Source organism: Geotrypetes seraphini, chromosome 1 (assembly GCF_902459505.1).
Source record: "Geotrypetes seraphini chromosome 1, aGeoSer1.1, whole genome shotgun sequence".
Lineage (NCBI taxonomy): Eukaryota > Metazoa > Chordata > Amphibia > Gymnophiona > Dermophiidae > Geotrypetes > Geotrypetes seraphini.
Window position 1 is genome coordinate 429,222,787 of NC_047084.1, and position 25,100 is coordinate 429,247,886.

General features: G+C 41.7%; 1 protein-coding gene across 9 annotated transcripts in view; it reads right to left on the bottom strand.

Annotated features, from left to right (window-relative positions):
• ELAVL2 (ELAV like RNA binding protein 2) overlaps window positions 1–11,265 on the bottom strand; it is a 374,857-nt gene extending 363,592 nt beyond the window's left edge. For 4 of the 9 annotated variants that reach the window (XM_033919270.1, XM_033919205.1, XM_033919246.1 and 1 more), the window contains exon 1: window positions 11,027–11,263. The gene's annotated coding sequence lies outside the window, so the exon portion shown is untranslated. Of the gene's footprint in view, window positions 1–11,026 lie in introns of all 9 variants that reach the window. The other 5 variants (XM_033919237.1, XM_033919228.1, XM_033919255.1 and 2 more) reach the window with 5 other exon arrangements.
• Between the last annotated feature and the right edge of the window lie 13,835 nt (window positions 11,266–25,100).

The following is a 25,100-nucleotide window of genomic DNA, read 5'->3' on the forward strand; positions in this document are numbered from 1 at the left end:
TGAAGAACAGGATGTGAAACAGCAAGCGAAACAAAGGAGAAAGAAAGGAGAGACAGGCTGAGAGATAGCAAGAGGGAAAAAAAAGAAAGAGGTAGGATGTGAATAGCAGACATGCCAAGTTACAGCGTAAGAGGCCCAGTCTCGCCTTTGGCTCCCTCCTTTCCAGCAACTTGGCTCTCTTCGTTCCATACCTTTTCCGTTCCTGGGCTTCTCTTTTTTTTATGGGTGTGGTTGTTTGCCAGTCAACCAATAAGCATTCTTAGCTTCAGTCTGCTGTTCCACCCACTTCGTAGTGCATTTCAAGTCTCATTTTAGTGCTCTAGTAGCACTTCTCAAGGTATTCAAAGCCTCATCCTGGTGTTCCTGTAGCCCTGGGGTAGGGAACTCTGGTCCTCGAGAGCTGTATTTCAATCGGGTTTTCAGGATTTCCCCAATGAATATGCATTGAAAGCAGTGCATGCAAATAGATCTCATGCATATTCATTGGGGAAATCCTGAAAACCCGACTGGAATACGGCTCTCGAAGACTTGAGTTCCCTACCCCTGCTGTAGCCTTTCATGGTGTGTTCCAAGCCTCGTTCTAGCTACTATCACTACCGTACCTACTTTTAATCGTGGTGAATCATTCTACTTTCACAATGCCATGACTGCAGTCGGTCACTTCAGAGGCGGGGTTTGGAGACTAGAGAAAAAGGTGCTGGAATAAACTGTCTCTTCTGATGGAAGAAGCTGGTTTCAAGATCTGGCTCCAGACGTCTCAAGAAAAGTGAGGAAAGAGGGATATTTTACTTAGATATATATGTACATATACACTATCTGTATACATGTGACGTACTTGTGTGAAACAACGCTCGTTTACCGAAAAATTAAGAAAGTGTTTTGCTCGTCTTGTAAAACATTCGCAAACCGCATTACTCGCTATCCAAGGTTTGACTCTACTAAAAAAGGCAAATTGATAGGATGCTATAGATAAGGAATTCCACTGGTGCCATTCAAATTCTCTCAGAGAAGCCATTTAAAAATAAACAAACATCTCGCCTCCCTCAGAGCAGTATCTTTGTCCAATTCTTATGATTTACTAGCTATGTCTCTTCAGACTTGATTAAACATGCCATGGAGAGAATAAAAGTAGTTACTATTACCTGTTGCTAGGCTCCAGATCAGTATATAGATTCTATACAACACCTCATGTACAAGAACCCCTTTATAAGTACATAAATCACATGCTTCTTTCCCTAGGTACAGCATGAACCATGGAAATTAACAAGCAGCATTTAGGGTATGAATAGCTGAGCCCTGCTTTATAAAGCACACACTACCTCCATCAACCTCCACTGGAGCTATTACCCTACCTTTCTTTTCACCAGATGGGCCTTCTATCCACAATGCTGGCACTGCAAAGATAGGTGTGCTGCTGGTTGCCTTGGGCTTGAAAAAAATTTAGAGAAGCATTACTCATAATAAACCTAACGATAACTATGGGGCATAACCTTAAGCACTTCTTTCTAAACTATATACCTATAACCTCCACTTCAATGCAGCAAATCAGCATGCAACCTCAGCCCTACCTGCTTTCCCATGCCATTTTTCTCCAAGCCCCCACCTCCCACAAAGCAGTGTTGCGACTCCATTTGACCTGCAGTGATCCAGGTATCCTCACTATTCATCTATAAGGGCTATTAGGTCCTAAAAGCAAATAGAAAAATGTCTAACTAGATGCACTGGAATACAAGTTGTAAATTAAAGCGCAGACAAAAAATAAAAACTTTATGAAGGTACGGGGAAACTTGGTTCTGGGGAGTTTGTGCCAGCTTTCATACTGGGACCACTTTGAAAAATAACTGAAAGAAAAAGCAAGAAACCAAGCAAAGAGTGATTTCAGTAAAGCTAAAAGTATTTAAAAGCATAATGTGGGGAAATCTTGTTTTTGATTTAATTATCCAGCTTATTAGAAATACAAGGTAGAGTACAATACACAATATATTAATATACTTGATGCCAAAATAGGGGCATCTAGTTCCATATCAGAACAAGCTGATTCAGACCTGGGCCCCACTTTGAATGCATCCCAACTTCCCTCAAAAATTATTGAACACAACAGGGCAAAGCCAGAGTCTGGCCAAAGCCTCCATCTTAGGACTAGTGGAACTGGTAAACACCAGGTAAACGGACAGCAGAAAACCAGGACTGGTCCAAAGTCTCCCTACAGAAGTCATGTACCTTACATATTCTGTGTTCACCACTTACGCTGACCACTTCCATCTGTTAGAATCCGAAGAGAAGATTCAAGAAGATACTGAATCCGAAGAGAAGATTCAAGAAGATACTGCAGTCACCAGACCACAGAGTTGAAGTTGGGTAAAAAAAAAAAAAAAAAAAGGTACTAACAGATTCCAGCTTCAAAATAAGTTTAAGGTAAATTGTTTATATATAACTTTCTCCTGGATCTAAAGTACAGGTAAATAAAGTTATTAGTATTTCAAATCCAGAGCGATACAGTAGAAAAATAATCAAAGGTTTGATGTATCTTCTAAGCATTTTGAACACAAGTACAGATGTCTTTTACTCTTGTTTCTGTGCTACTCAAACCTGTGCTAATGGGATACTGGTAGGATAGGCTAAAATGGTTCTGGCTTTAACTCCTTGTTCCTACCCATGCAAGCACAGGCTCACAGTACACAGGGAGCAAACTACAAGTCCAAGCATAGGCTGGGGCAACACCAAGACTGGATCAGCGCAGCCTGCTGAGATGTAGCCAGGAACAAGGAAACTAAAAGGATGGAAGTTGGTTTGGCTGGCTACCCTTGGATTTTTATTCATGTTAAACCGCCCCTCTCCACACTATCATATCATGCATCATAAAAAAACGAACATGGAAAGAGGCTAGGGTTAGCTCTTCATTTAGTCAGAACATGCCATGACATGAAAACAAGCCACGGACAGACTCAGGCCAGTTTAAGTAGCAAGTACTGTGCACCAACATAACAGGTCCTTGTTCAATCCCCAAACTAGAAATTCTGCTTCTTGAGTGAACATAAACAGGATAATACTGCAAAGGAGAGAGGGGGGGCAAGTCCTTGCTTCAGGGTCTTGGTGGCCATGTTCATTAATCAAGATTACAGGGCTTTGAAGGAACCTGGAACTATTAATGTAATGACATAACTAAGTTATGTGAGGGGGAGGGAGAGGAGAAAAAAAAAAACCTCCAAATAATTGCAAATGAAGATTTGTGACACTAGATCCCAGACATGGGTCCAATTCAGCTGAACTGAATGAATCATAGCAACATAGTAAATGATGGGAGATAAGACCTGAATGGTCCATCCAATCTGCCCATTAGTTATACCCATTAAAAATACATGATTAAATTAACTTGTCTCTGGTATTTCTGGGTTTTGTCCTAGGTTTCAAATGCTGAAGTTGCCGTCCAAACTCACTCCAACCTATCCAACCATCCTGTTTACAGGATATCTACCATTAAACACTGGCCAGTAACACCCTCATGTTCCAAGTTAGTGGAGATCCCATTGATGCCCTCCCCAGCCCATCCTACACCAAATCACCACATAAGGGACAAACCGTGCAAGTCTGTCCAGTAGCAGCCTTAGTTCCTTAATTTACATCCTTTGTTTTCTAATTAGAGATCCTCTGTTTATCCCATGCTTTTTTGAATTCCATCACAATTTTCCTCTCCACCACTTCCCTCAGGAGGGCATTCCAGGCATCTACCATCCTCTCTGTGAAAAAAATTTCCTAATATTGCTCCTGAGTCTTCCTCCCTGCAAACTCAAATTACACCCTCTAGTTTTACCATTTTCTCTTCTCTGGAAGATTTGGCTCTATATTAATACCTATCAAGTATTTAAAAGTCTACCATATCTTCCCTGTCCCTCCTCTCCTCCAGGGTATACATATTTAGGTCTTCCAGTCTCTTCTCATACTTCTTTTGGTTCAAACCCCTTACCATTTTTGTCACCTTTCTCTGAACCACTTCAAGTCTATTCATATCCTTCAACGCTCCAAGTGCAACCTCACCAATGACCTATAGAGGGCATCAACACCTCCCTTCCTCTGCAAGTTATTCCTGTTTCTATACAGCCTAGCATCCTTCTGGCTACAACCACTGCCTTATCACGCTGTTTAGATGCCTTTAGATCCTCAGACACAATCACCCCAAGGTCCCTCTCTCCATCTGTGCTTTATCAACCTCTCACCTCCCAGCACATATGGTTCCCTTGGATTTCTACCCTCCAAATGCATCAACCTGCACTTCATCGTATTGAATTTTAGTTGCCAGATGTTAGACCATTCTTCTAACTTTTGCAGATCCTTTGTCATGTTTTCCACTCCCTCCGGGATGTCCACTCCGTTACAAATATTAGTATCAAGTTCGAGCAGTGGTTCTCAACCTAATGCATGAAGAACCAATGCAAGGGACACCCACTAGGCCGTCAGGTTTTGAGGATATCCACAATGAATGGGCATTAGAAATTTGTATGCACTACCTCCACTAAGCAAATCTCATGCACATTCATCGTGGATATCCTCAAACCGACTGCCTAGTGGGTCCTAGGACTGGGCTGAGAACCACTATGGTAACCTGTTTGTTCCTTGTCTCCTCCCATCTAACACTTCCAGTATTTACAGCTGTAAAGGTTTATATTACTGCCGTATATTTCTAAAGCTATACACCACCCTCAAGTCATTGTGTCACATCTTTGTTTCTCAAACAAGCAACTGCTTAGGCCTCAATGAAGGTCAGCGCAGCTGCATCAGGAAAGATGCAAGAAAGGCAGTATAAAGAGAATTTCAAAATGAGAAATGGGTAAAATATAGCAGGGTATGGGGCACGTCCAGTGGCTACCATGCAGAAGCCATATGGGGTTGATTCAAAGGGATAAACACTGAATCAGGGGGAAAACTCCCTCAACCACTACTTGGTGACATTTATCGCCCCACTTCAGTTGAGACCTGAAAGACTTCTGGGTCTTGGCAAAGGGCCATCAGAGGGCGCTGGAAGATTACAAGAATGGGAAAGGAAGAGTGGAATACCACAGGTCTGCATTGCTGGGAATAAATGTTCACAAGCAGTTTTTTGGTACTGTCTGGGAATCAGCTTCTGCTAGTATTGCTTTTCAAAGTGACATTCCCACCCAATGCTGTTTTCTTGAGAGGCTGCCTATGGCATATCTTAAATCATACTCCCAACATAGTGCCCCCATCAACAGCTTCCAGGCCAGGGCTATCCTTCCAGCAACCTTCATACGTGGCTCTGCTTTGCAACCCCTGAATCCTTCTCAAGCCTCCCTGAGCAGCCCTGTTTTCCTTTATTGTAAGGATAGCAATGGCCAGTCAAGCAAGCTAGAGAGAAAAAAAAAACACAGGATAGTATTCACTCATTTATCCAGAAGCTGTCAGAAAATCTATTTAAAACAATACCGGTTTTAGCAGCCATTTTTACCCTTAACAGTGATTTATAACACACCTTAATTACAACAGAATTGAAGTCTCACATAACAGCCTGTGAAAGGGTACGATAGCAAACCCATCTTAAAAGCAAATTTATTGTCTCCTGGCCTATTACACAGAAGAACCAATTACAGTAAAACTCATTTCTCTGCAAGCTGGCTGCTTAAAAAATGTGATAGGAGATAGCTACAAAGGCACACCAACATCAGATTACAGCCTGTATTGTCCAGCTACTGTTTATGGAGAGAGAGAGCCAAAGGAGGTCCAAAGAAGCCTACTTACCAGCAGACCTATGACATCCAAGACAGCCAGCCACAGGGTTGTCATCGCTCCTCCCAACTGGTTCCCTACATTTACATTTATTTAGTAAACCAAATTTTTTTGTTTAACTTTTCAACAACTTTGGCAAAGGGGCACTTAATTGGGTAATAAAGAATACGGCATACTGAGGGGAGGGGGTATTGAAATATTTTACTAAACACCTGGAAAGTTTTGCCTATAGTGAAATGTAATCATTTTTCTCAAAAAACAAAAAAAAAAAACAAAAACCACAAATGTATTTGCTTTGCATTTTTATCTTCTGAACCATTAAAAACTTCAAGCAGCCAAATTGTGAGGGCATGTGTATCTTTACAAAAATAGAAACAATCTTCCTCTGACAAACCAAAACAGGAAAATAATTTTGCAAAAAAATAACTAAATAATTTAAAAAAAACTTACAAAATCCCTAAGTGTTTAATTAAAAATTCAACAAATATATCTTAAAATATTTCTAAATCCCACATGGAACTCACATGAGAAAAAAATGTCAAGATATTTTCACAATATTTGAGACTAATTAAACATTTTTAAAAAGCACTCTAAAAATTTCTTAAACTTTATGCAAGATGGTTCTTTCAAATCTAGCTTTAGAACCTATTTGGGTAGACTGCAATGGAAGAGTGTAATATCTCAACTACTCTAGTCTAATTTATACTGGCTTCAGACTCCCACACACCAGGATTAAGAGCCTGATTTACTAATACTTTTCTCTTATCCCATGCACAGGGAAAAACAGCTCAGTATACAAATCCTTAATGAGATAAGAATATCCTGGTAATTTATCCAATACTAAGCTGTGTGTGACAGAAAGGGTTTATGAATGGAGAGGGGAAGGTGGTAAATTACTCCTAAAAGCCATATGGTTACTCAAACCTAACACCAAGGGCCCTTTTTAAAGCCACAATGGTGATGCTGTCACAATAAATGCACTGAAGCCCATTCAATCCCTATGGGCTTCAGGGCATTTACCCCAGCAGCATCACTACCATGGTTTTGTAAAAGGGGCCCTAAATTCATTAAGACACATCTACATGGGTCCCCTCAAAAGCTTCAGGTTTTCACACAGATAAAAAGAAAACATGACAGCTAAAAACAGAACTTTAGAAGACAGTGTTCTAACCTGGTTAGCCCTAAAAGAATTATGGTAGCTACAAGGAACATCACATTTACTAAACTAAATCAAAGGAAGCCTGGAAATGCAATATTTACATCCTCTTGTTTGACACCAAATACCCTTATTCCTAGATATTAATTAGCTTCATATAACTGAATGACTTCAATTTTAGCAATTTCTCTCTCCACAGCACATTTTTAGAAATTCAATTTGAAGTACACAACCAAATCACTCATGCTTACAGCAAATGGAGCACAAGTAGAGTGGCACATTAACGCCACAGATCAACGATACTTATGAATTTAGCACACACAAACCTGAAAATGTTATTCAGCAGTTCACGTTTTTCAGCTTAAGGGAAGAAATTGACCACTGCCTACCAAAGTGTACATGCTGAAACCATCACTATATAAAAAGCCATTATTCCTCACCTGTACAGATTGTTTTGGAAAATGAGATTGAGCAATTTACCGCAGAAAAAAAATCCATCCATCCATCACCCCCCCAAAAAAAATAAAAATAAAAAGATACCCAGACTCAAAGAGGTAAGAAATCAGTAAGAGCCAGTCTTCTAAATCCAACATGGAAAGAAAGAAAGACCATATATTTTATATATTGTGTTCAGACACTTGTTCTTAGCCACTTCACTATTTTATTACCCTTGTATGCATTTATTGGTTTTGTTATCTTTGATTTTTAGCTTGGTAATTTACTTTGTTTCTGACAGCCAACTCTGGCAAGAATACAACCACATAAAGTGAAAATCCTGCCCTTACCTGCTGTACCGGAAATTTTTCACAAGTAGTTTCTACTGCCAGCCAATCACAAAGTAGCACCAGAAATGTCAAGCAGCCTGAGATACAGACAGCAGCCCCCCAATTGCTTAAGACTAACTAAAATATCTGTACTCCAAATGAAAAGAGCAATGAAACAAGTGCTGACAGTGTCAGGAGTAGCATCCTTAAAAATGTGCTGAACAAGCATAGGAAGAAAACCCAAACTACCAAAAAGAACATTAGCAGAACTGTACCATTACAGGGAAAAATCATTTTAAAGCAAAAATCACTCTAGAGGCCTTTAAAGGTTTCCATGCAGCTCCTAATCTCATCTTACAACAAATGAGAAGCATTTTTATTCCACCTAGCCCTAAGAAAAAAAGGCATACATAATCATATTAACTCAAAACAATGAAAAAATGCAGCACACAGTCTATCCTACAGCACAGAACCACCAGCCAGCAAATCAGAACATGATGGTAGAAAACCACCTAGCCATTGCCCAAAGTACATGACAGGATTTCCAACCAAATAGCCACAAAGCCCTTTGTTAGGTCTCAAACCAAATTTCACTTTCAAAAGAGCAAAACTCACAGGCTGTCTCCCCCCAAAATACTTCAGAAACATCTAACATGAAAAAAACAAGTTGTGTGTTAACAGGCAGTCATTATGTCAACTCCTCACAGGCCAAAGCCCTATACATTAGCATATTACACCCTGTACCTTCTGAGCTAAGGATCTTAGATCTGCCTATGATTGAAGAAATTCATTTTGTAGAACTACATTCTTTCACAACATGCCTATCTCATAGAAACTCAAATTAAATAGACAAAGCAAAAATCTGCTTTGAAAATCTTAGGCCATTTTATCTGCCAGCAGGCTAACCTCCCAAGCTACACACCAGAGTTAGGAGAACCAGATCCTATGCTACACTCCAAAACGGTTACTATGCATATTCTAGTGTGCCAGCACCTGACCTCTAGAAGAACATTGTCACTGAAAAAAGGATGTTATACTCCACCAGCCTTGCAACTTCCATAGAATACAATACTCCAGCTACTGGGCTGCTTCCTTAACAGCCACACCCAGAAACAAACTCTCTGGTGTTAAGGACCCTCATATGCAGTCTAAGTTAAATAGATCACAGTTGAAGTAAAGCTAGTGTTTTGGGTTGGTTTGTTTTTTAATAGTCTCAACACCAGGGCAGCTTCACAATCATTAAACATGCAAAAGCATTATCCTCCCTCTTAAACCTAATCAAGGGCAGTAACTTCATAGCCTACAATGAAAGCACAAATAGATCCAACAGCATTTACAATCTAAAAAGTTAGAGAAGGCAGCTTTGGAAGCATGAAGGAGAAAATCAAGCAGCACCTCTAAGAAAATAGTCAAAAACTATGAACAGCCACTTAAAAGTACAGATTTTGGTCCCCATCCATCTGTTGGTAGCCTATTAAACAACTAGAATCACTGGCAAAAGTTTGATTTTCCCCCAAATACAATACATCATACTAGCACAGTAAACTGTTTTAGAAAGCTAGGACATAAGAAACAGGCCACCCTATATGCCTTTACATAGGGAGTACAATAAAAATCTAGTATTCAAAAGGATGCAAGCCCATTTAAGTAAGGAAGAATCTTATCCTGACAAGATACACATGTATGTGGGGGACAGTATTTGTACCTTGTGTATACCAAGAATGACCTTTACCCCGCCGCCCATCACCCAGAACTGGATCCCCAAGAAAGTGTCAATGAGGGACTATAAAACCCAACAACATCAACGCTTAATTCAACATCCTAGCTAACCCCCTCCCCCCTTTGGGATTAGGAAATCCTGATTCGCATGGTTTTTCCACCGTTTTTGGCCTAAAATAATTGCAGCTCGTGTTAGATAATTATGTTGGGGCCCTAAAAATTTCGCCAAACAAAACATTACGCTTGCCTTGCGCTCTGGAAAATAAGTTAAGAGACGGGAAAAATGAGGGCCTTGACCTCTACACATTCGAGACACCCGAAAACACCAGCTTGGAGGGGCGATCTAGAAAAGCCCTGCGTCATGGTCCAACATTTGCTTCCTTGAACTCAAGACATTCCCCGTTAAGTCACCCCTTTTCCAGCACCGAACAGTTACCGGAACCGTTTGGATTAGAAAAGAGGAGACAGCAGCCCTTCCCGCCAGCACTGAAAATGAAGCCTCCCCCACACCACTGATAACGTCCCATCAAGAAACAGGGTCAATATTCTAGAAAAACAAACTCCAGGGTCCTGCAAAATCACGAATGTGTGGGGGGAAACGTGTTAGAACCCACCGAGCCCCACCCTCCTTCAGGCGCGCGCTAGAGGGGGAGCACGTGGCACAGACCCCGGGAAACGAACGAGAGACGCACGAGCCAGCGGGGCCCAGCGGAAGCTACAAGGGCGGAAAAAATAAATAAAGAGGGAGACTGAAAAGGGCTTTCTCGCACCAACCACCACCAAAAAATAATCAACCTGTCCCTTAAATGCTTATCAAACGTGACCAGACATGAAAAATAGATGCCCTGTATTTATAAAGAAAAAAAACCTCTCTCAAAAATTACATTTCACGCGGAGTTTAGGGATAAGGAAACGGTGTAATCTTTATATCCCACCCCCTAGGGTGTGGGTTCTTTGTGTTGGGTTTTGGGTTTTTGTTTTTTTTAAATCAGGGTAACTACTAGCAGAGCATGAAAAGCCTTCTAAAGCAATATCCGAAGTTACCGCACCAAACCTACCTTTTAACTAGGGAAAACCAAACTTGTATTGCTTTGCAACCATTGTAACAGCCTCCTCTGTCCAATCAATATCGGTCTAATTTTATCATGAGTCTCCTCACTCTTTTAAACTCTCTAAACTTTTCGCTTAGAAAACAATTTACGAGCAAAATTTAACGGCCTCAAAACACCCATTCCGTCTGTTCTTCGAGGTGGGCACCCAAGCTTTGCGATCTAAAGGAAAAGTCTCCCAGGACACACCTGAGCCCGATTCAGAAGATGGAGGGAAAAACGGTTTTTCTCCCGCCACAGCCCGAGAGCTACCTCGTTGCACATTTCATACACGTGCTTCACAAACACTCTGCTCTGCATCCATTTTGGGCCGCCTAACATTTCTAGAATAGAACGAAAAAAAAGAAAGGGAAACCCTACATATATTATTATAAACTTGGGCGATCATAGAATTTATAGAACAAGCTAAAATCATTTTAAGTTACAGACGATTCCTGCCTAGTTGGGGCACACAACTATATTTTAGTTCATCTCTATTCAGCCACCCATTCATTATACATGATCTACACTCACGCTTTCGCACTCTTGAGCCCACTCACTTTTATGATCTCCGAAAAACACGCTCGCCTTTGCAGCAAGGACACTCAACTTTGCATCCAAACCTACGCGACGGATGGCGGGAGATACGCACTCTCAAGGGCCAGCAGAGGCCGCTAGAGAATGCAAGCCTCAGTGAATACCAGACCGAGCCAAGGGGGAGGCGAGTAGCAAGAGGTTTATTTATAAGATCCCTTCTGTGACGAAAGAGGTGGGATCTTCCGATCGTACCCGGGAAGGGGTGGGACTTGAGGAGACGGACATCTTCAGGGGAGGAGCCTAGAGTGCCGCCTTATCTGCGCGTGTGTACATTGCAAAGATCCTTCGGTAGTAAATATTGTTATTAGTTGTTAGTAAAGATTTTTTTTTTAACTTAGCTTTCATTTATTGACGTCCGTGTGTCTTGACTACCCTTATTTAAAAGTCAATTGTTGTGTATCTGACACCCGTTTGGTTTGATAGTGGAGCGTTTGAATATGCTGTGATTTCTCCTTTTACTGTCCTAGGCTGTAAAAATTCGCCAGCTATCACACAATGGTTGAAAACAAAAGAGAGCCGACGTGCATGGGATGATTAATCAGTAATGTGCTGCAGTGTGGCTTGACCGGGATTTGCCAAAATGCCGGCCCTTGTTAAAATCCGGGACGTGTCTTAAAGGCAAATAGGCCGCAGGCTGGAACACCTGCCCTATATGGGCTATTCCATTAATTAAGATCCCCTGAGGCAGTTGTGAAAAATCTTTAATCAGCAAGAGATAAAAGCAGTTCTCTCATTGACAGGATTCCCCAATCCTCCCCCTCCTTTTTTTTTTTTTTTTTAAAGAAAAAAAGGAAACGATGTTAATGTGAACTAAATCAGTAAGCGGCTTCATTCGTTTGTTTGTTTTTAAATAGACATGTGTATTTAATATATAGTTACTATATTAAGTCAATACAGCTGATGCAAAATTAGTAAGTATACGGTGTGATGCTATTCAGATTGATTGATTTTCCACCATTATTATGCATGTGTGTTGCCAAAAATGTTCTTTTACTGTTTGTGTGCTTATAAGAAATGAGCACACACTCCCAGACATAAGATGAGAAAACCTTTTATGAATAAGACCCTAAAGTTAGAGGAGGAAATGAAGAATACATTCCTCGTTTTCACGTGCTACTTCACCATTTTGGCCAAACTTTTATCGCCTTTTCACCGGAAAAGTCTTGGCACTGATTATGGTTGGTAGGTAGTACTGTAGTGGAGATCTAGAAACTCCGTGGGTTATTTAACAACTGAAAACTCACATGCCTTCTTAAATTTTCGAACCAAAATTATGCTAGGTTGCAGAAGGTGCCGACATCTGAAAAACTAGTGCTAGACCTGCTTCCGGCCAGCCCTACCCTGGATTCTAGAATACACGCTTCCTCTCTGAAGCTAGGCGGAAATCCATTCATGCAAAGTACATTGCATTCTAAAACGTAAGTCTTCGGGAACTTAGGGCTATTATAGGTGATGATAATAATAATAAACAAGTTCATATATGTAATAAAAGGCGGGTCTGCTAGATTGCATATTCCCAAAAATGCACGCTTCCAAACTTGCACTAATAGCACCGGTTTTCTAAGAAAAAGAAGTTTAAAAGCTTTCTTTATTGTTGTTTCAATGTTTGATAAAGTCATCTTCCCGCAGGGAAAGAATAAAACGTCTGGTGGCTGCAAATTAAAGCCTAAAACGTTCTGGGAAGCTAGCAGACCGAACTGCCATTGACCGGGGGGAAAGGAAGAGACACCTGCCAGAGCCTGTGTCCGCTGGCACCACAGCACTCCCTCCCCCCCCCCCAGCACGTCCGAGCGCAGCCCCTACCCCCTTGCACACAGCAGCCACGAGGCAGTGCCAAGCTTGGCACGCCTCTCTTAAACAAAGAGACCAGCGAGCCGCACGCAAACGGATCCTGTGGAAAAAAAAGGCACGCATGCTCGCGCGAAAGGGTTAAGTCTCTCGATCCTCGCATTGACTGTCATCCCTCCGAGGCTCTGGACTTTTTTTTTTTTTTTTTTTTTTGGGGGGGGGGGAGGAAGGTTGCTGGATAGTCTGCGTGTAGGCTTTCGAATCCATTATAAACCACAGCTCATGGTGCATCACGAATATACCAGGAATTCTTTTTCAGCCTTCTCACCTCCCCCGCCTCCTCCTCCCTCAAGGATCTATGGTTGGTACAGTAAGGCTCAGAATCTGATCCTGTACAGACTGCAAAGGTATGCCTAATCTTTTCTTTAACGGGCTATCAGTCATTATCAGAGCCTGGAGTCGTTGAAAATGATACAGACATTACTATGGAAAGGAAACCAGGAAATTAGTAAGATTTTCCCTGTGTAAACTTTAAAGAATAAACAGACCTACTAATCGCTTTTCTTTTATATACATTTTAAAATTGTGGACTTGGACGTATAGCCTAGAAAGCTGGATTTCAGAAAACACCCAGTGCCTCCAGCTACAGTGCATTGCCGAATAGTTTGGAAGTGACAGTATAAAGAGCATCGTACAATGGACAGCAACTGCTTTGATCCCAAATACATGCCAAGACAGGAAGGACTCGCTCAAGTTCTCCACTGCCTGTCTCCAAGGCTGTACAGTGAACTGGAAATCTTCCCAGCTATATCATGCAGAAGATATTAAACGAAAACTTACCTTTCGCTCTTAGGGTATAGGTATATATGTGTGTGTATATATGTAAAGAGAGAGAGAGAAAGTAATGGTGCAAATCCTCGTGAAAAAAAGGATGGTTAAAGCAGCGACCGAATAATGCAATTTTTTTCTCTTTAAAACAGCAGGAAACTTAAAACTGCAGCAAAATACAAAGAAACCGTTCAGCCAGAAATCTCAATCTTATAGAAAATAAAAATAAAAAAAACCCCAACGGATTTGCGAAACTAAAATAGAAAAGGAGGGAAAATTGCAAAAACGGTAATCAAACAAAGGTCTACCCTCCTATTATTTAAATGCAAACGAACACACCCCCCACCACATAAAAAAAAAAAGAATAGCAACCAAAGAAAGAACAAAGAAAAAGAAAAGATGAAAGCACGGCAACAAAAAAAAAAGCGTCTATGCGTGCGCCCCTGTCTCTCCTTGTTGCTTTTTTAGTAGCTCTCTACAGGAGTAAGCAGCTGCATCTCTTAAGAGAACAGAAATAAAAGTGTGTGCGTGGGGAGTGAGATCGTCTTTAAAGGGAGGAGGACCGCATCGCTGATTTATAGCGACCGTATCACCTAATGCCGCTTAGCTGGCTCGCGCGCGCCCCCGCTTCTTGGTCCTGGCACGCGCCCCCGCACGCACCCGTCCGTCCGCACCTGCCCCTCTTTCTTCAGCCCGCAGCGCCCCCGAGCGCGCACAGAAGCCGGGAGCGGAGCGTGGCGTGCAGTCGTTTCCCCGCCTCCCTGCCCCGCCCCTTTCTTTGTTAAAGGTCTCTTCATTGGTCCGAGTCCGTCCAACCCTTTGGAAATGTGTGCATCTTATTGGGTGATTGTTCATGTCAATCGCAGGGGGCAGTGCCCGTGGAATCGGGCAAGTCAAGGCTGGGTGCGCGCTGATGGTGGTAGCGGGGTTGGCTTATCGGCGGCTTTTTTTTTTTTTTTTTTTTGCGGCGGGTGCTTGAAATGTCTTTCCGCTGTCGGGGAGCGGCTGATAGCTACCCTTCAGCCTTTTGCTAGCGAAGGGTCTCCGATGCGTCAGGCCTGCCCTATCGAACCAGCATCACCTGCACTCTTAGCTGTGCGGGAATGCCTCAGTTCTGTAAGGCAGTGAGTGATATTGTGCCGCAGTAATCTCTGTGCTGCTTTTGGTATAGGTATAGGTACACGCCTCACATAGGAGCCAACTTTGAGAGTGTTGAGCCCCTCCCTAAATATTGTGCAAGCTCCTTCATTGTGTTCATGGAGGAATAAATTGTATTGTGTTTTTTTGAAATACTGGCGCCTTTGATGCCATATGTACACGCATACATTACTTTTACAATTGACAAGGTGTGTTGTGCATGTCCTGATTCATATGTGTGTTGGTTTAGGTTTATAGACTTACCATAGCAGAGCACCGAGACCAGTTAATTTAGAAAACCCAAACGCCCCAGTTTACTCACCTTGTGCTTATTATATGAAACAGTGCAATACCAGTGCGGTATATGTGAAAGGTTAACGATAAACAAACCCTGGTATTCAATATCTTTCTTGCAAAAATGTATATGTTCTCTTGTCATTTGCACTTTTGAAGTTTAGCACACTTATTTCTGATCTACAGTAAGTTGGATCAGATACATTTTTGAAACTCTTACACTCAAAAAGTTACACAGACGTTAACTAACTTGAACAAGTCATAGCAGCAAGACTCGGAGGCAGCACATTTGTGGTCTTCATGCCAAAGTGGGTGTTTCGAGTCGTCTGTTGTGTCATGTAGTTTACAAATGCGATCAAAGATGATTTTTTTTAATGTGGAGTGATCCCAGCTCTGTTGTGTTTGTGCATAGTGCATCTTTATAAGGCACACCTGCCCTATAGATAGAAACGTCTTTCCATACTTATTTGCTGTCGTCCATTTGCCTGCATGAACCAAGCCAAAAACAAAACACCACTGCAGGCAATAATGGTTTGTAAGAGACGTACTAAAGCAAATTGGTGCTCCTTGAAAGTGTCCTTGACGGTTTATAAGTGATTAATGGGATGGAAACAAAACCTGTTTGTCTATCAGCTGTTTAGTCACCAAATCCCATCCTCTGTGACAATAGCTGCAAGCGGTACTGAAGGCCTGGATTCGCACGTTTGAGTTTGGGCTCTAATTTCCTTTCTTCTTCAGGCACTCTGTTTTGAGTCTGTAAAGCGTGAGATCTTGGAGAATACACCGGATAAACATGTTTCACAGAATGACAGATTTGGGGAAAGGGTAGATTGGATTGGACCTTTTGGGATGGTGGGTTCATTTTCTATGAGAGAGCGAGGAAACAGCTCCTAAAACAGAAAGTTGGTGAGGGAAATAGCACACTGAAAAGTCAAGTCCTCTCTCTCCCCTCCCCCTTTATACTTTTTTAATAAGCTGTACGGATTTTAAATCATATCTCAAGAAAACATGTATCCTGGGGGGGTTTCTAAGTTTAGAGTGTTCAAATTCTTAAAGTCTACTAGGCTTTGAACTGTTTTCAGATTTCATAGCTGTTGTGTTATACTATGATTGTTTACTCCGACTCTCTCTTCCCCTAATACCACGAAAGCATTTCCTCCCTGGCACATTCTGGCAGGGCATCCTACATTTTTAGTTGCGTGTGAGGTAGTTGTTCTTATGAAGATTTTGCCTTTAAAGGTCAGAATATGAACCGACGGTAAAAAAGGGAGCTAAGAGAAACAATAAATGCACCAAGAACCATTTTGTCTGTTCAAGAACCGTAAGAGAAGTTCAAATAAGCAGCCGCTAGCTTGAACTTGGCTTTTCAGGCTATGCAGACTGATCTATCAGCAATTATGACTGTTCCTGTAATAGGAGGGGGCGAGCAAAAAAGGGTCGGAGCTAAACGTGGAGCTGTTGAAAAGTTCCGAAATCGGATTAGCAGGAAAACACTGCTGGTGTCTCTCGTTTAAGAAATTAGGGAATGTATTTGGTTGTTGCGTTTTATTTTAACACATTTCCACTCAAAAATTAACTCTGACGGAAATAGTTTTAAGAAAAAAAAGGCCGAATTCATCATATCTCAAAGTAACACATTTTTTTTTCCAACATCTGTCCTGCGAGAAAGGCATTATTACAGTAAACCAAAAATATAGACAGACTTCAGTCGTCCATGCACTGGACGCGCAGGACTATTTATGCCTAACTAGGGCATTTGCACTACGGTTAGATCAGACTTGAACAAGCAGAAACATGGAGTGCACAGGTGATTGGCATATTCTCCTTCTCGAGTACAGGAAAGAGGTAAGGAGAAAAATAAGTTTATATGCATAATTTTCTAGGTATTATAAATTATTCTATTCAAAAGAAGATGTACCCCCTCTTTTACGAAACTGCGATAGCAGTAGGAAGCCGCGCTGAATATGGTTTAGAGAGAGAGAGAGATTTCACAAACCGACAGGGAGTTTAGCTATAAGTCACATTATCGCGTTTGAGTAAAAAGGCTTTCATTCGCCACGGCAAGTGAGAAGAGCTTTCTCGCACTGTTGTTTGATAAGTGATGCCCTAAAAGCCGCAGGCCTGATTTTTGGTGTTCACTTTTCTCACGGAAGTTACTGACAACATGTATATTGGATGCCTGCAACTAGAGACAGCTGACGCTGCAAGAAAACTTGGAAGCGGTTCGCTGGAAAGAAGCAATAAAATAAAAGGACTTGACTCGTTCCTCAAAGTTCAGCACCAGGGACAGAGCACTTCACCCGCTCAAGAGAGCACGTCCCAGTTTGAATTGTGAGCAAGGCAATCAAAAGAGCTACAGTAGTTAGAAATGCCCGGAACAACTCATGCCATCCATTTAAACAAATGCTCTCCATTTTTTTTTTTTTTTTTAATCTGCTGAATATCCCGAAGGACCCTCAGATTCCAGGACTTTGCATGGCTTTTTGCCGTCGGTCTTGTATAAAAAGTTAGTTCTCTGTGTGCTCAAGAATAGTGAGCTGAAAGACTTGATTTCCGAACACTTTTCCATTTTATAGTAATAAACTTCTGCAAGCAGGTATTTAAAATTAAGTCACATGCAATTATCTCGTTTGGAATAAAGTTTTAGTAATTAACTCAAATATATTTCCAGTGGTGCACATAAGTGGTTGGAGTGGAGCACTTGCTGAAAGTGAAAAGAAGTAAAGCCCTGAAAGCAGACATCGCCTTCAAATATGCTAAATATAAAATAGTGCAATTTATCTGAACTGTTTGTACCTAGAATTCTAAGTCAGCAATTCATGAGTTGTTTTTTTTTTACGATTTTGGCTAGGGATGCACAAAAATTCCTCTGTCACGATGCACCATAGGTTAAAGCAATGCAATTTGCACAATAAAGATATTCTGGAGGAAGGGCAACAAACAGATTTGTAAGGAAAACCTTTGACCTGATTTCTGGAATCAGACTGTAATGAGAGATGAAGAATTAATGCAGACACTCAGCGTTCTGGCGCTCTGTCCCTGCTGTGGAACGTCCTTCCTTCTTTCGCATCAGGATCGACTGCTGACACCACATGTTCTAAGAAAGGTTTCCACCTCCCCTCCCCCTCCGGCTGATGGTATAAGGGAGAGGTGAATCAGCTGATGGTATAAGGGAGAGGTGAATCAGGGGAAAAGGGCTATTTCCCTGTTTTCTAAAGATACCAACCCGTCCATGTTGGCATTCTGTGTTTGTAAAGTTACTTTCAGAACGTTTAACAAAATAAAAACAAAAAAACCCACTAACAATGAGAGATTGACATAAAATCACAGCGTGTAACAACAGTTGCATCCCCCCCCCCCCCTTCCAGGTACATGAGTATAACTTAGGGAATAATTAGTTTTTTCTGTTTCATATTCTTCATTGTCCAATATTTATCCTACTATTTTATAATGCCGAAGGGGAGGGGGGAAGGATTGCTCAGTCTCTACTAATTTTTGGATGGAGAAGGTAGTCTTTTTTTTTTTGCCAAGCAATCGGAGTTTTACTGTAGTATCAAATTACTTTTTTTCCTCTAATTCCCAAAATAACAAAAGTGTATGTGCGCATGTGGGTGCACATTTGAGTGTCTGTGTGTATGCCAACCAATCAATCAGTTCCATCGATCCTTTTGTGTTTAGATCAAACGTTTGCACAACAGAGAGTGACAGCACCAGGGCACAATGACAAAAGGCAGAGTTTGTACCAAAGAAGGACTAGGGGTCCAGAGAGACAGAGCAGCTAGAGAAACAGCTGTCTTATCAGCCCACTGCAGAGATGGAGATGGCTCAAGAGGTCCTCAGCAGATAATCACTTGAATAGGCTTGCAACACAGTAAACTTCACGCTTGATAAGACCAGCCCAATGTAGGAAGCAGCACACATCCAGTTCCATTCTGTTTTATCTATGTTGTAAATTAAGAAATTGAAATTCAGGTGGCACAGGCAGCATGTTACTGAGAGATCACTAAAGTCAACTGTCATTAAAAGTGCTTTTTCAGGAGAGATAGGAATAGCTTTCTATAATTGGATGCTGTATCAAAAGAAGAAAAAATGAAAATAATAGGAACCACGCCTGTCTTGAAACTACTTCTGGAACAAAACAACACAAAATGAAACTAACAGATTTCTATCATAACTGTCATGCAACAGCATAGTCACCCGAGCCGCTGAACAGACTATGGGAGATAGATCTAACCTGCAGAGCTCTCATGAAGCTTATTGTAACAGATAAAGGAAAGTCAAAAATCCCCAGAGGTTGATGTTAAATGTTAATTTTCCAGTCTGTTTCTTTTGCTGGAAAAATAGATACACAATAAGCCAATGATTCCTTAACACCATAGGAGCACCTACAGTAATAATAATAAAAATAAAGGAAAGGTCAAATATATTAATAGGATACAGTTAAATGTCCCAGAAGTAAATTTATCTGCTTTTGTTGGGTGAATATAGAAAATATAAACTGCATGCAGATGAGTCATGAAATTTGAAATAATTTCTGTGCATGCTTAATACAAGTAGAATGCAATAAGAGAATGTGGCACATAATTTATCTAAAGGAGCAAATCATATTAGAGGTTATGTGGTGGAGTGGTGTGGCTATATCAGTAGTCATCATAGTTATAAAATCAATCCCAATATTAATAAAAAATCATGTAGTATGTTTCATTGGATCCAGAAGCACATTTTTCACCTGGAAGTTATCCTTCTTATAAAAACATCTTCTGCTTGGAAGATTTATTTGTATTTTTTTAAGATGACACTTGAGGGCTTGATTTACTAAATATTTTCCCCATTGACACAGAATGGAAAAATAGCTGTAGCACATCAGCCAATATAGGGATCTTCTTTTAACCTGCTTTAGATGATAATGTGTGCCTAATACAACTTAAAATGGCATACTCATACAGTGGGACACGCTCAGGTGACCTGCGGTAAATGCCAAATGTGCTTAAAAAATATTTTGTTTGAAGGGGCATGTCAGGGGATGGAGAGTGGGAGTTTGTGCCCTAACCAGTGTGCAGCTACATTACCGCTTGCTAACTGGTTAGTACACAGATAACACGGGATCCCTTACTGTTTGCAAATGGGAGGCAATAAGCACACTTGCAGTGATTTTGCAATATGACTGCATATTAATGGCAACATTAGTGCATGCTTTCTCAAAAAAAATAGGGAGAATAATAAGGTTTAGACCCCTGTGACCTCTGACCTCTGGTCAGGAGCTACTAAGATTCAGCTTTTTTCATACTAAGCTAAGTATAAAACATTCTCACTGTGGTTGATATTGTTTAGCAGTAAATAACCTATAAAGTGCTATGATGGTCCTGTTGCTACCTTAGCTCAAACTCATTGAGCACAAGGGTATGGTCTGAGCACTTCATGCACAATAATAATTTTCATTTTATTTAAACATTATGGTTTACTGTTTCTGTGACTTAGAGTGCATGACCATTAATTTTTTTTTTGTAAAAAGTCATTTTGTAGGGCTGTGGTAAAAGACCTGTGTGAGGTCATGCTAAAGCCTAGTAAAAGGACCCCCTAGGTAAGTGCAAAACATGAGGTGCGATAAGTGCAAACCCTCTGCAGGGAGTGTAGAAAGCGTCTGCCTTGTATTTGCTGCACAAGAAAAATGCTTACCATATGGTGCTGTTTTTGTACCTCAGTAGATAGTGTAAGTAAGAATACCTGTTTGACCATTTGAAGCATGGAACACAGCCCACTGCACAAAAAAAAATAAATGCTACTGCTGGTGTAGCAGAATCTGAATCTCCCCAAACAGCATTCCCCCTCAAGCACCCACTTATCAAGCCCCCCCCCCTCCAATTTATAAATGATCTGGAAATTGGAATGACGAGTGATTAAATTTGCAGATGACACTAAACTGTTCAAAGCTGTTAAAACGCATGCGGATTGTGAAAAATTGCAGGCGGACCTTAGGAAATTGGAAGACGGCGTCCAAATGGCAGATGAAATTTAATGTGAACAAATGCAAAGTGATACACATTGGGAAGAATAACCTGAATCACAGTTACTAGATGCTGGGGTCCACCTTGGGGGTTAGCACCCAAGAAAAGGATCTGGGTATGATCACTGCGCCGCGGCGGTGATGGTGGCTGAAAAAGCAAACAGGATGCTAGGAATTATTTAAAAAGGGTGGTTAACAAGACTAAGAATGTTATAATGCCTCTGTATCGCTCCATGGTGCGACCTCATTCAATTCTGGTCTCCTTATCTCAAGAAAGATATAGTGGCGCTAGAAAAGGTTCAAAGAAGAGCGACCAAGATGATAAAGGGGATGGAACTCCTCTCGTATGAGGAAAGACTAAAATGGCTAGGTCTCTTCAGCTTGGAAAAGAGACGGCTGAGGGGAGATATGATTTGAGTGTACAAAATCCTGAGTGGAGTAGAACGGGTACAAGTGGATCCATTTTACACTCCGTCAAAAATTACAAAGACTAGGGGACACTCGATAAAGTTACAGGGAAATACTTTTATAACAAATAGGAGGAAATCTTTTTCACTCAGAGAATAGTTAAGCTCTGGAACGTATTGCCAGAGGTTGTAGTAAGACCAGATAGCGTAGCTGGTTTTAAGAAAGGTTTGGATAATTTCCTGGAGGAAAAGTCCATAATCTGTTATTGACAAAGACAGGGGGGAAGCCACTGCTTGCCCTGGATTGGTATCATGGAATATTGCTATTCCTTGGGTTTTGGCCAGGTACTAGTGACCTGGATTGGCCAACGTGAGAATGGGCTACTGGGCTTGATGGACCATTGGTCTGACCCAGGAAGGCTATTCTTATGTTCTAACCCCCTCCCCCATCAACACCACCCTCATTGGAAAGGTCCCCCTGACACAGTGAAATTCCCTCCCCCCCAGTCAGAGGCACTCTGAACAGGTATTTTTGGCTAGAGATATGATAGAGACGTTTAAATACGTACATGGCGTAAATGCGCATGAGTCAAGTTCTCTTTCATTTGAAAAGAAGCTCTGGAATGAGAGGGCATAAGATGAAGTTAAGAGGTGATAGGCTCTGGAGTAATCAAAGGAAATACTTTTTTACAGAAAAGGTGGTAGATGCATGGAACAGTCTCCCAGAAGAAGTGGAGACAAGAGACTGTCTGAATTCATGAAGGCGTGGGATAGGCACGTGGGATCTCTTACAGCAGACATGTCAAACTCTGGCCCGCGGACCAAATCTGGCCCGCAGGGTAACAAAATTTGTCCCGCCAGACAATCAAACATTTTTCCCTAAGCTGGCCTGCCGGCACATTTTTTACCAAAGTACATGTGGCTTCCCGGTCTCATTAAAGCAGCCTGTGTGAATGCGCTAGTCCTGCCAGATGAAGACCTCCCAGCTGGCGGCAGTGTGTCTCCCCAAGCTTCTGCTGCTCCATTCCTTGCGTATGCTGATTGTGCAACTTGTGCAGAGACTGGCAAGAAAAGGAGTTGCGTTGAATTCGGGCCCTGATGCTGCTGAAGCACGTTCCCTCTGCTGCGGTTCCATATATCAGAGGAGGGGTGGGACTGCAGCAGAGGGAACGTGCTTCAGCAGCGTCAGAGCCCAAATTCAACGTGGCTTTTTTTCCTGCTAGTCTCTGCACAAGTTGCACAACCATAGCATATGCGAGGGATGGAGCAGCAGAAGCTTGGGAAGACACACTGCTGCCAGCTGCACAGTGTGTGTGCCTCCTGCTGGGAGGTCTTCATCTGGCAGGACTAATGCATTCCCACCAGCTACACTAATGCACATTTTGGGTGTGCATGAGGCCACTGCTCCCCCCCCCACCTCAACTACCAATGAATTGGGGCAACTCCAGCCTTGATTAGACCAGCAGCAGAAGAGATGAGAGGTATTCATCTGCAGATAGAGAGAAGATAAAATACATCAAGAGGGGGAGGGAAGCGAAGAAGAAAGAAGGAGACCCTGGCAAGCGAATTATCAGAAGGCAACCAGAGCCTGGGACCACAACACAATTTGAATAATTACCAGACAACAAAGGTAGAAAAAAAATTTTTTATTTTCTGTTTTGTGATTGCAATAGGTCAGATTTGAAATGTGTATCCTGCCAGAGCTGGTGTTAGACTGCAGGCATGAGCCAAGACCTAAAAGAGAGAGGGAAAGTCTTTTTTATTTATTTTGTTTACATCACAGAGCCGGCATGGGATTGGAGAGGTTGTAACAGTATACTTCTACTAAGACTAAGGGGTCCTTTTATTAAGGTGCGCTTTTAGTGCACGCTAAATCGGATAGCGTACCTTAATAAAAGTCCCCTAAATATCTTAATAAAAAATTTGGCATGCGACAGCCTATGTTTTCAATTTTGGCCCCTTATGTGATTGAGTTTGACACCCCTGTCTTAGAGAGAGGAAGAGATAATGTTTACTATGGATGGGCAGACTGGATGGGCCATGTGGCCTTTATCTGCCATCATGTTTCTATGTTTCTTGTCATAGAAGGAATGATTGCCTTTATATAGCAGGTTGATCTAAGTTTCCAAGTTTATTTAAAATTTGTTATTCTGCCTATTCAGACTTCTAAGCGGAGTACTACTACAAGACTACCAATAGGGGTCATAGCTGCCACTTGGAACTCTTAAGGCTTCAGGCAAGGAGCAGAAAGAACTTCTGCCTTGGTCCACTAGACCAGTGTTTTTCAACCGCTGTTCCGCGGCACACTAGTGTGCCGCGAGATGTTGCCTGGTGTGCCGCAGGGCCGCCGGGCCCGGAGCTGACAGGGGGCCCGAGGCAGGGGCGCCAGTAGCTCGCCAAGGCAAAGTGAGTCGATCACCCAGGACTCACTTTGTCTTGGCGATCTAATCTATCGAGCCGATAAGTCTTCTTCTCCCCGACGTCAATTCTGCAGTCGGAGAGGAAGTTCGGGCCAGCCAATCGCTGCCTGGCTGGGCGGAACTTCCTCTGCGATTGCAGAATTGACGTCAGGGAGAGCATGCGTCGGCGTCGGCTTTGGGGCCTGTTATCCATTGGTGGGTCCTGTTCCCCGATGGCAGCGGCAGTGGCTTGGGGAACGGCAGGGAGAAAGAAAGAAAGGGGGCAGGCAGGGAAACAGAAGGAAAGAAGAAAAAAAAGAAAGAAAGGTCAGGGAGAGAGGAAGAAAAAGTTGGGGGAGGGAATGAGGTGTGGAGGAGAGAAAGCATACAGGCTGATAGAAGGGAAGAAAGATTGGATGCACAGTCAGAAGAAGAAAGTGCAACCAGAAATCACCAGACAAGGTAGGAAAAATGATTTTATTTTAAATTTAGCAAAGTGGAGGCAGTATTACCACAGTTTTCAAAGGAATTTGCCCAAATAACTTAATAGTTAACTGGGTAAATTCCCAGAGATGAAAACTTCCCTTCACTTACTATGCACAGTTCTGAATTTATATCTGCTGTCTATATTTTACAATATGGTCACCTTTTACTAAACCGCAATAGTGGTTTTTAGCGCAGGGAGCCTATGAGCGTCAAGAGCAGCGCTGGACATTCAGCGCAGCTCCCTGCGCTAAAAACTGCTATTGTGGTTTAATAAAAAGGATGGAGGGTATATTTGTCTATTTTTGTATGCTATAAAAACCAAATACAGAGAGAGACTGAGAGCTGTTGACGAAGAGCTACGTGTGTGTCTTTCTTCGATTCCAGCCAGAATATCAGCTTTGTGTTCAGCCAAACAGGCCCAGGTTTCGCACTGAATAAAGTATTTTATAATTTTTATAATTTTTATTTCGTAATAAAGTAATTATAAAATACTTTCTTTGTGTTTATTTGATTCCTATTCAAGAGAATTACTTTATATATAGTCAATATAGGCAGAGAGTTAAATTTTTTAACATTTTCTAATGGTGGCGTGCCTCGTGATTTTTTTCATGAAACAAGTGTGCCTTTGTCCAAAAAAGGTTGAAAAACACTGCACTAGACTACTAAGGTTACTCCTGGTTGGGAGAGGGTATGG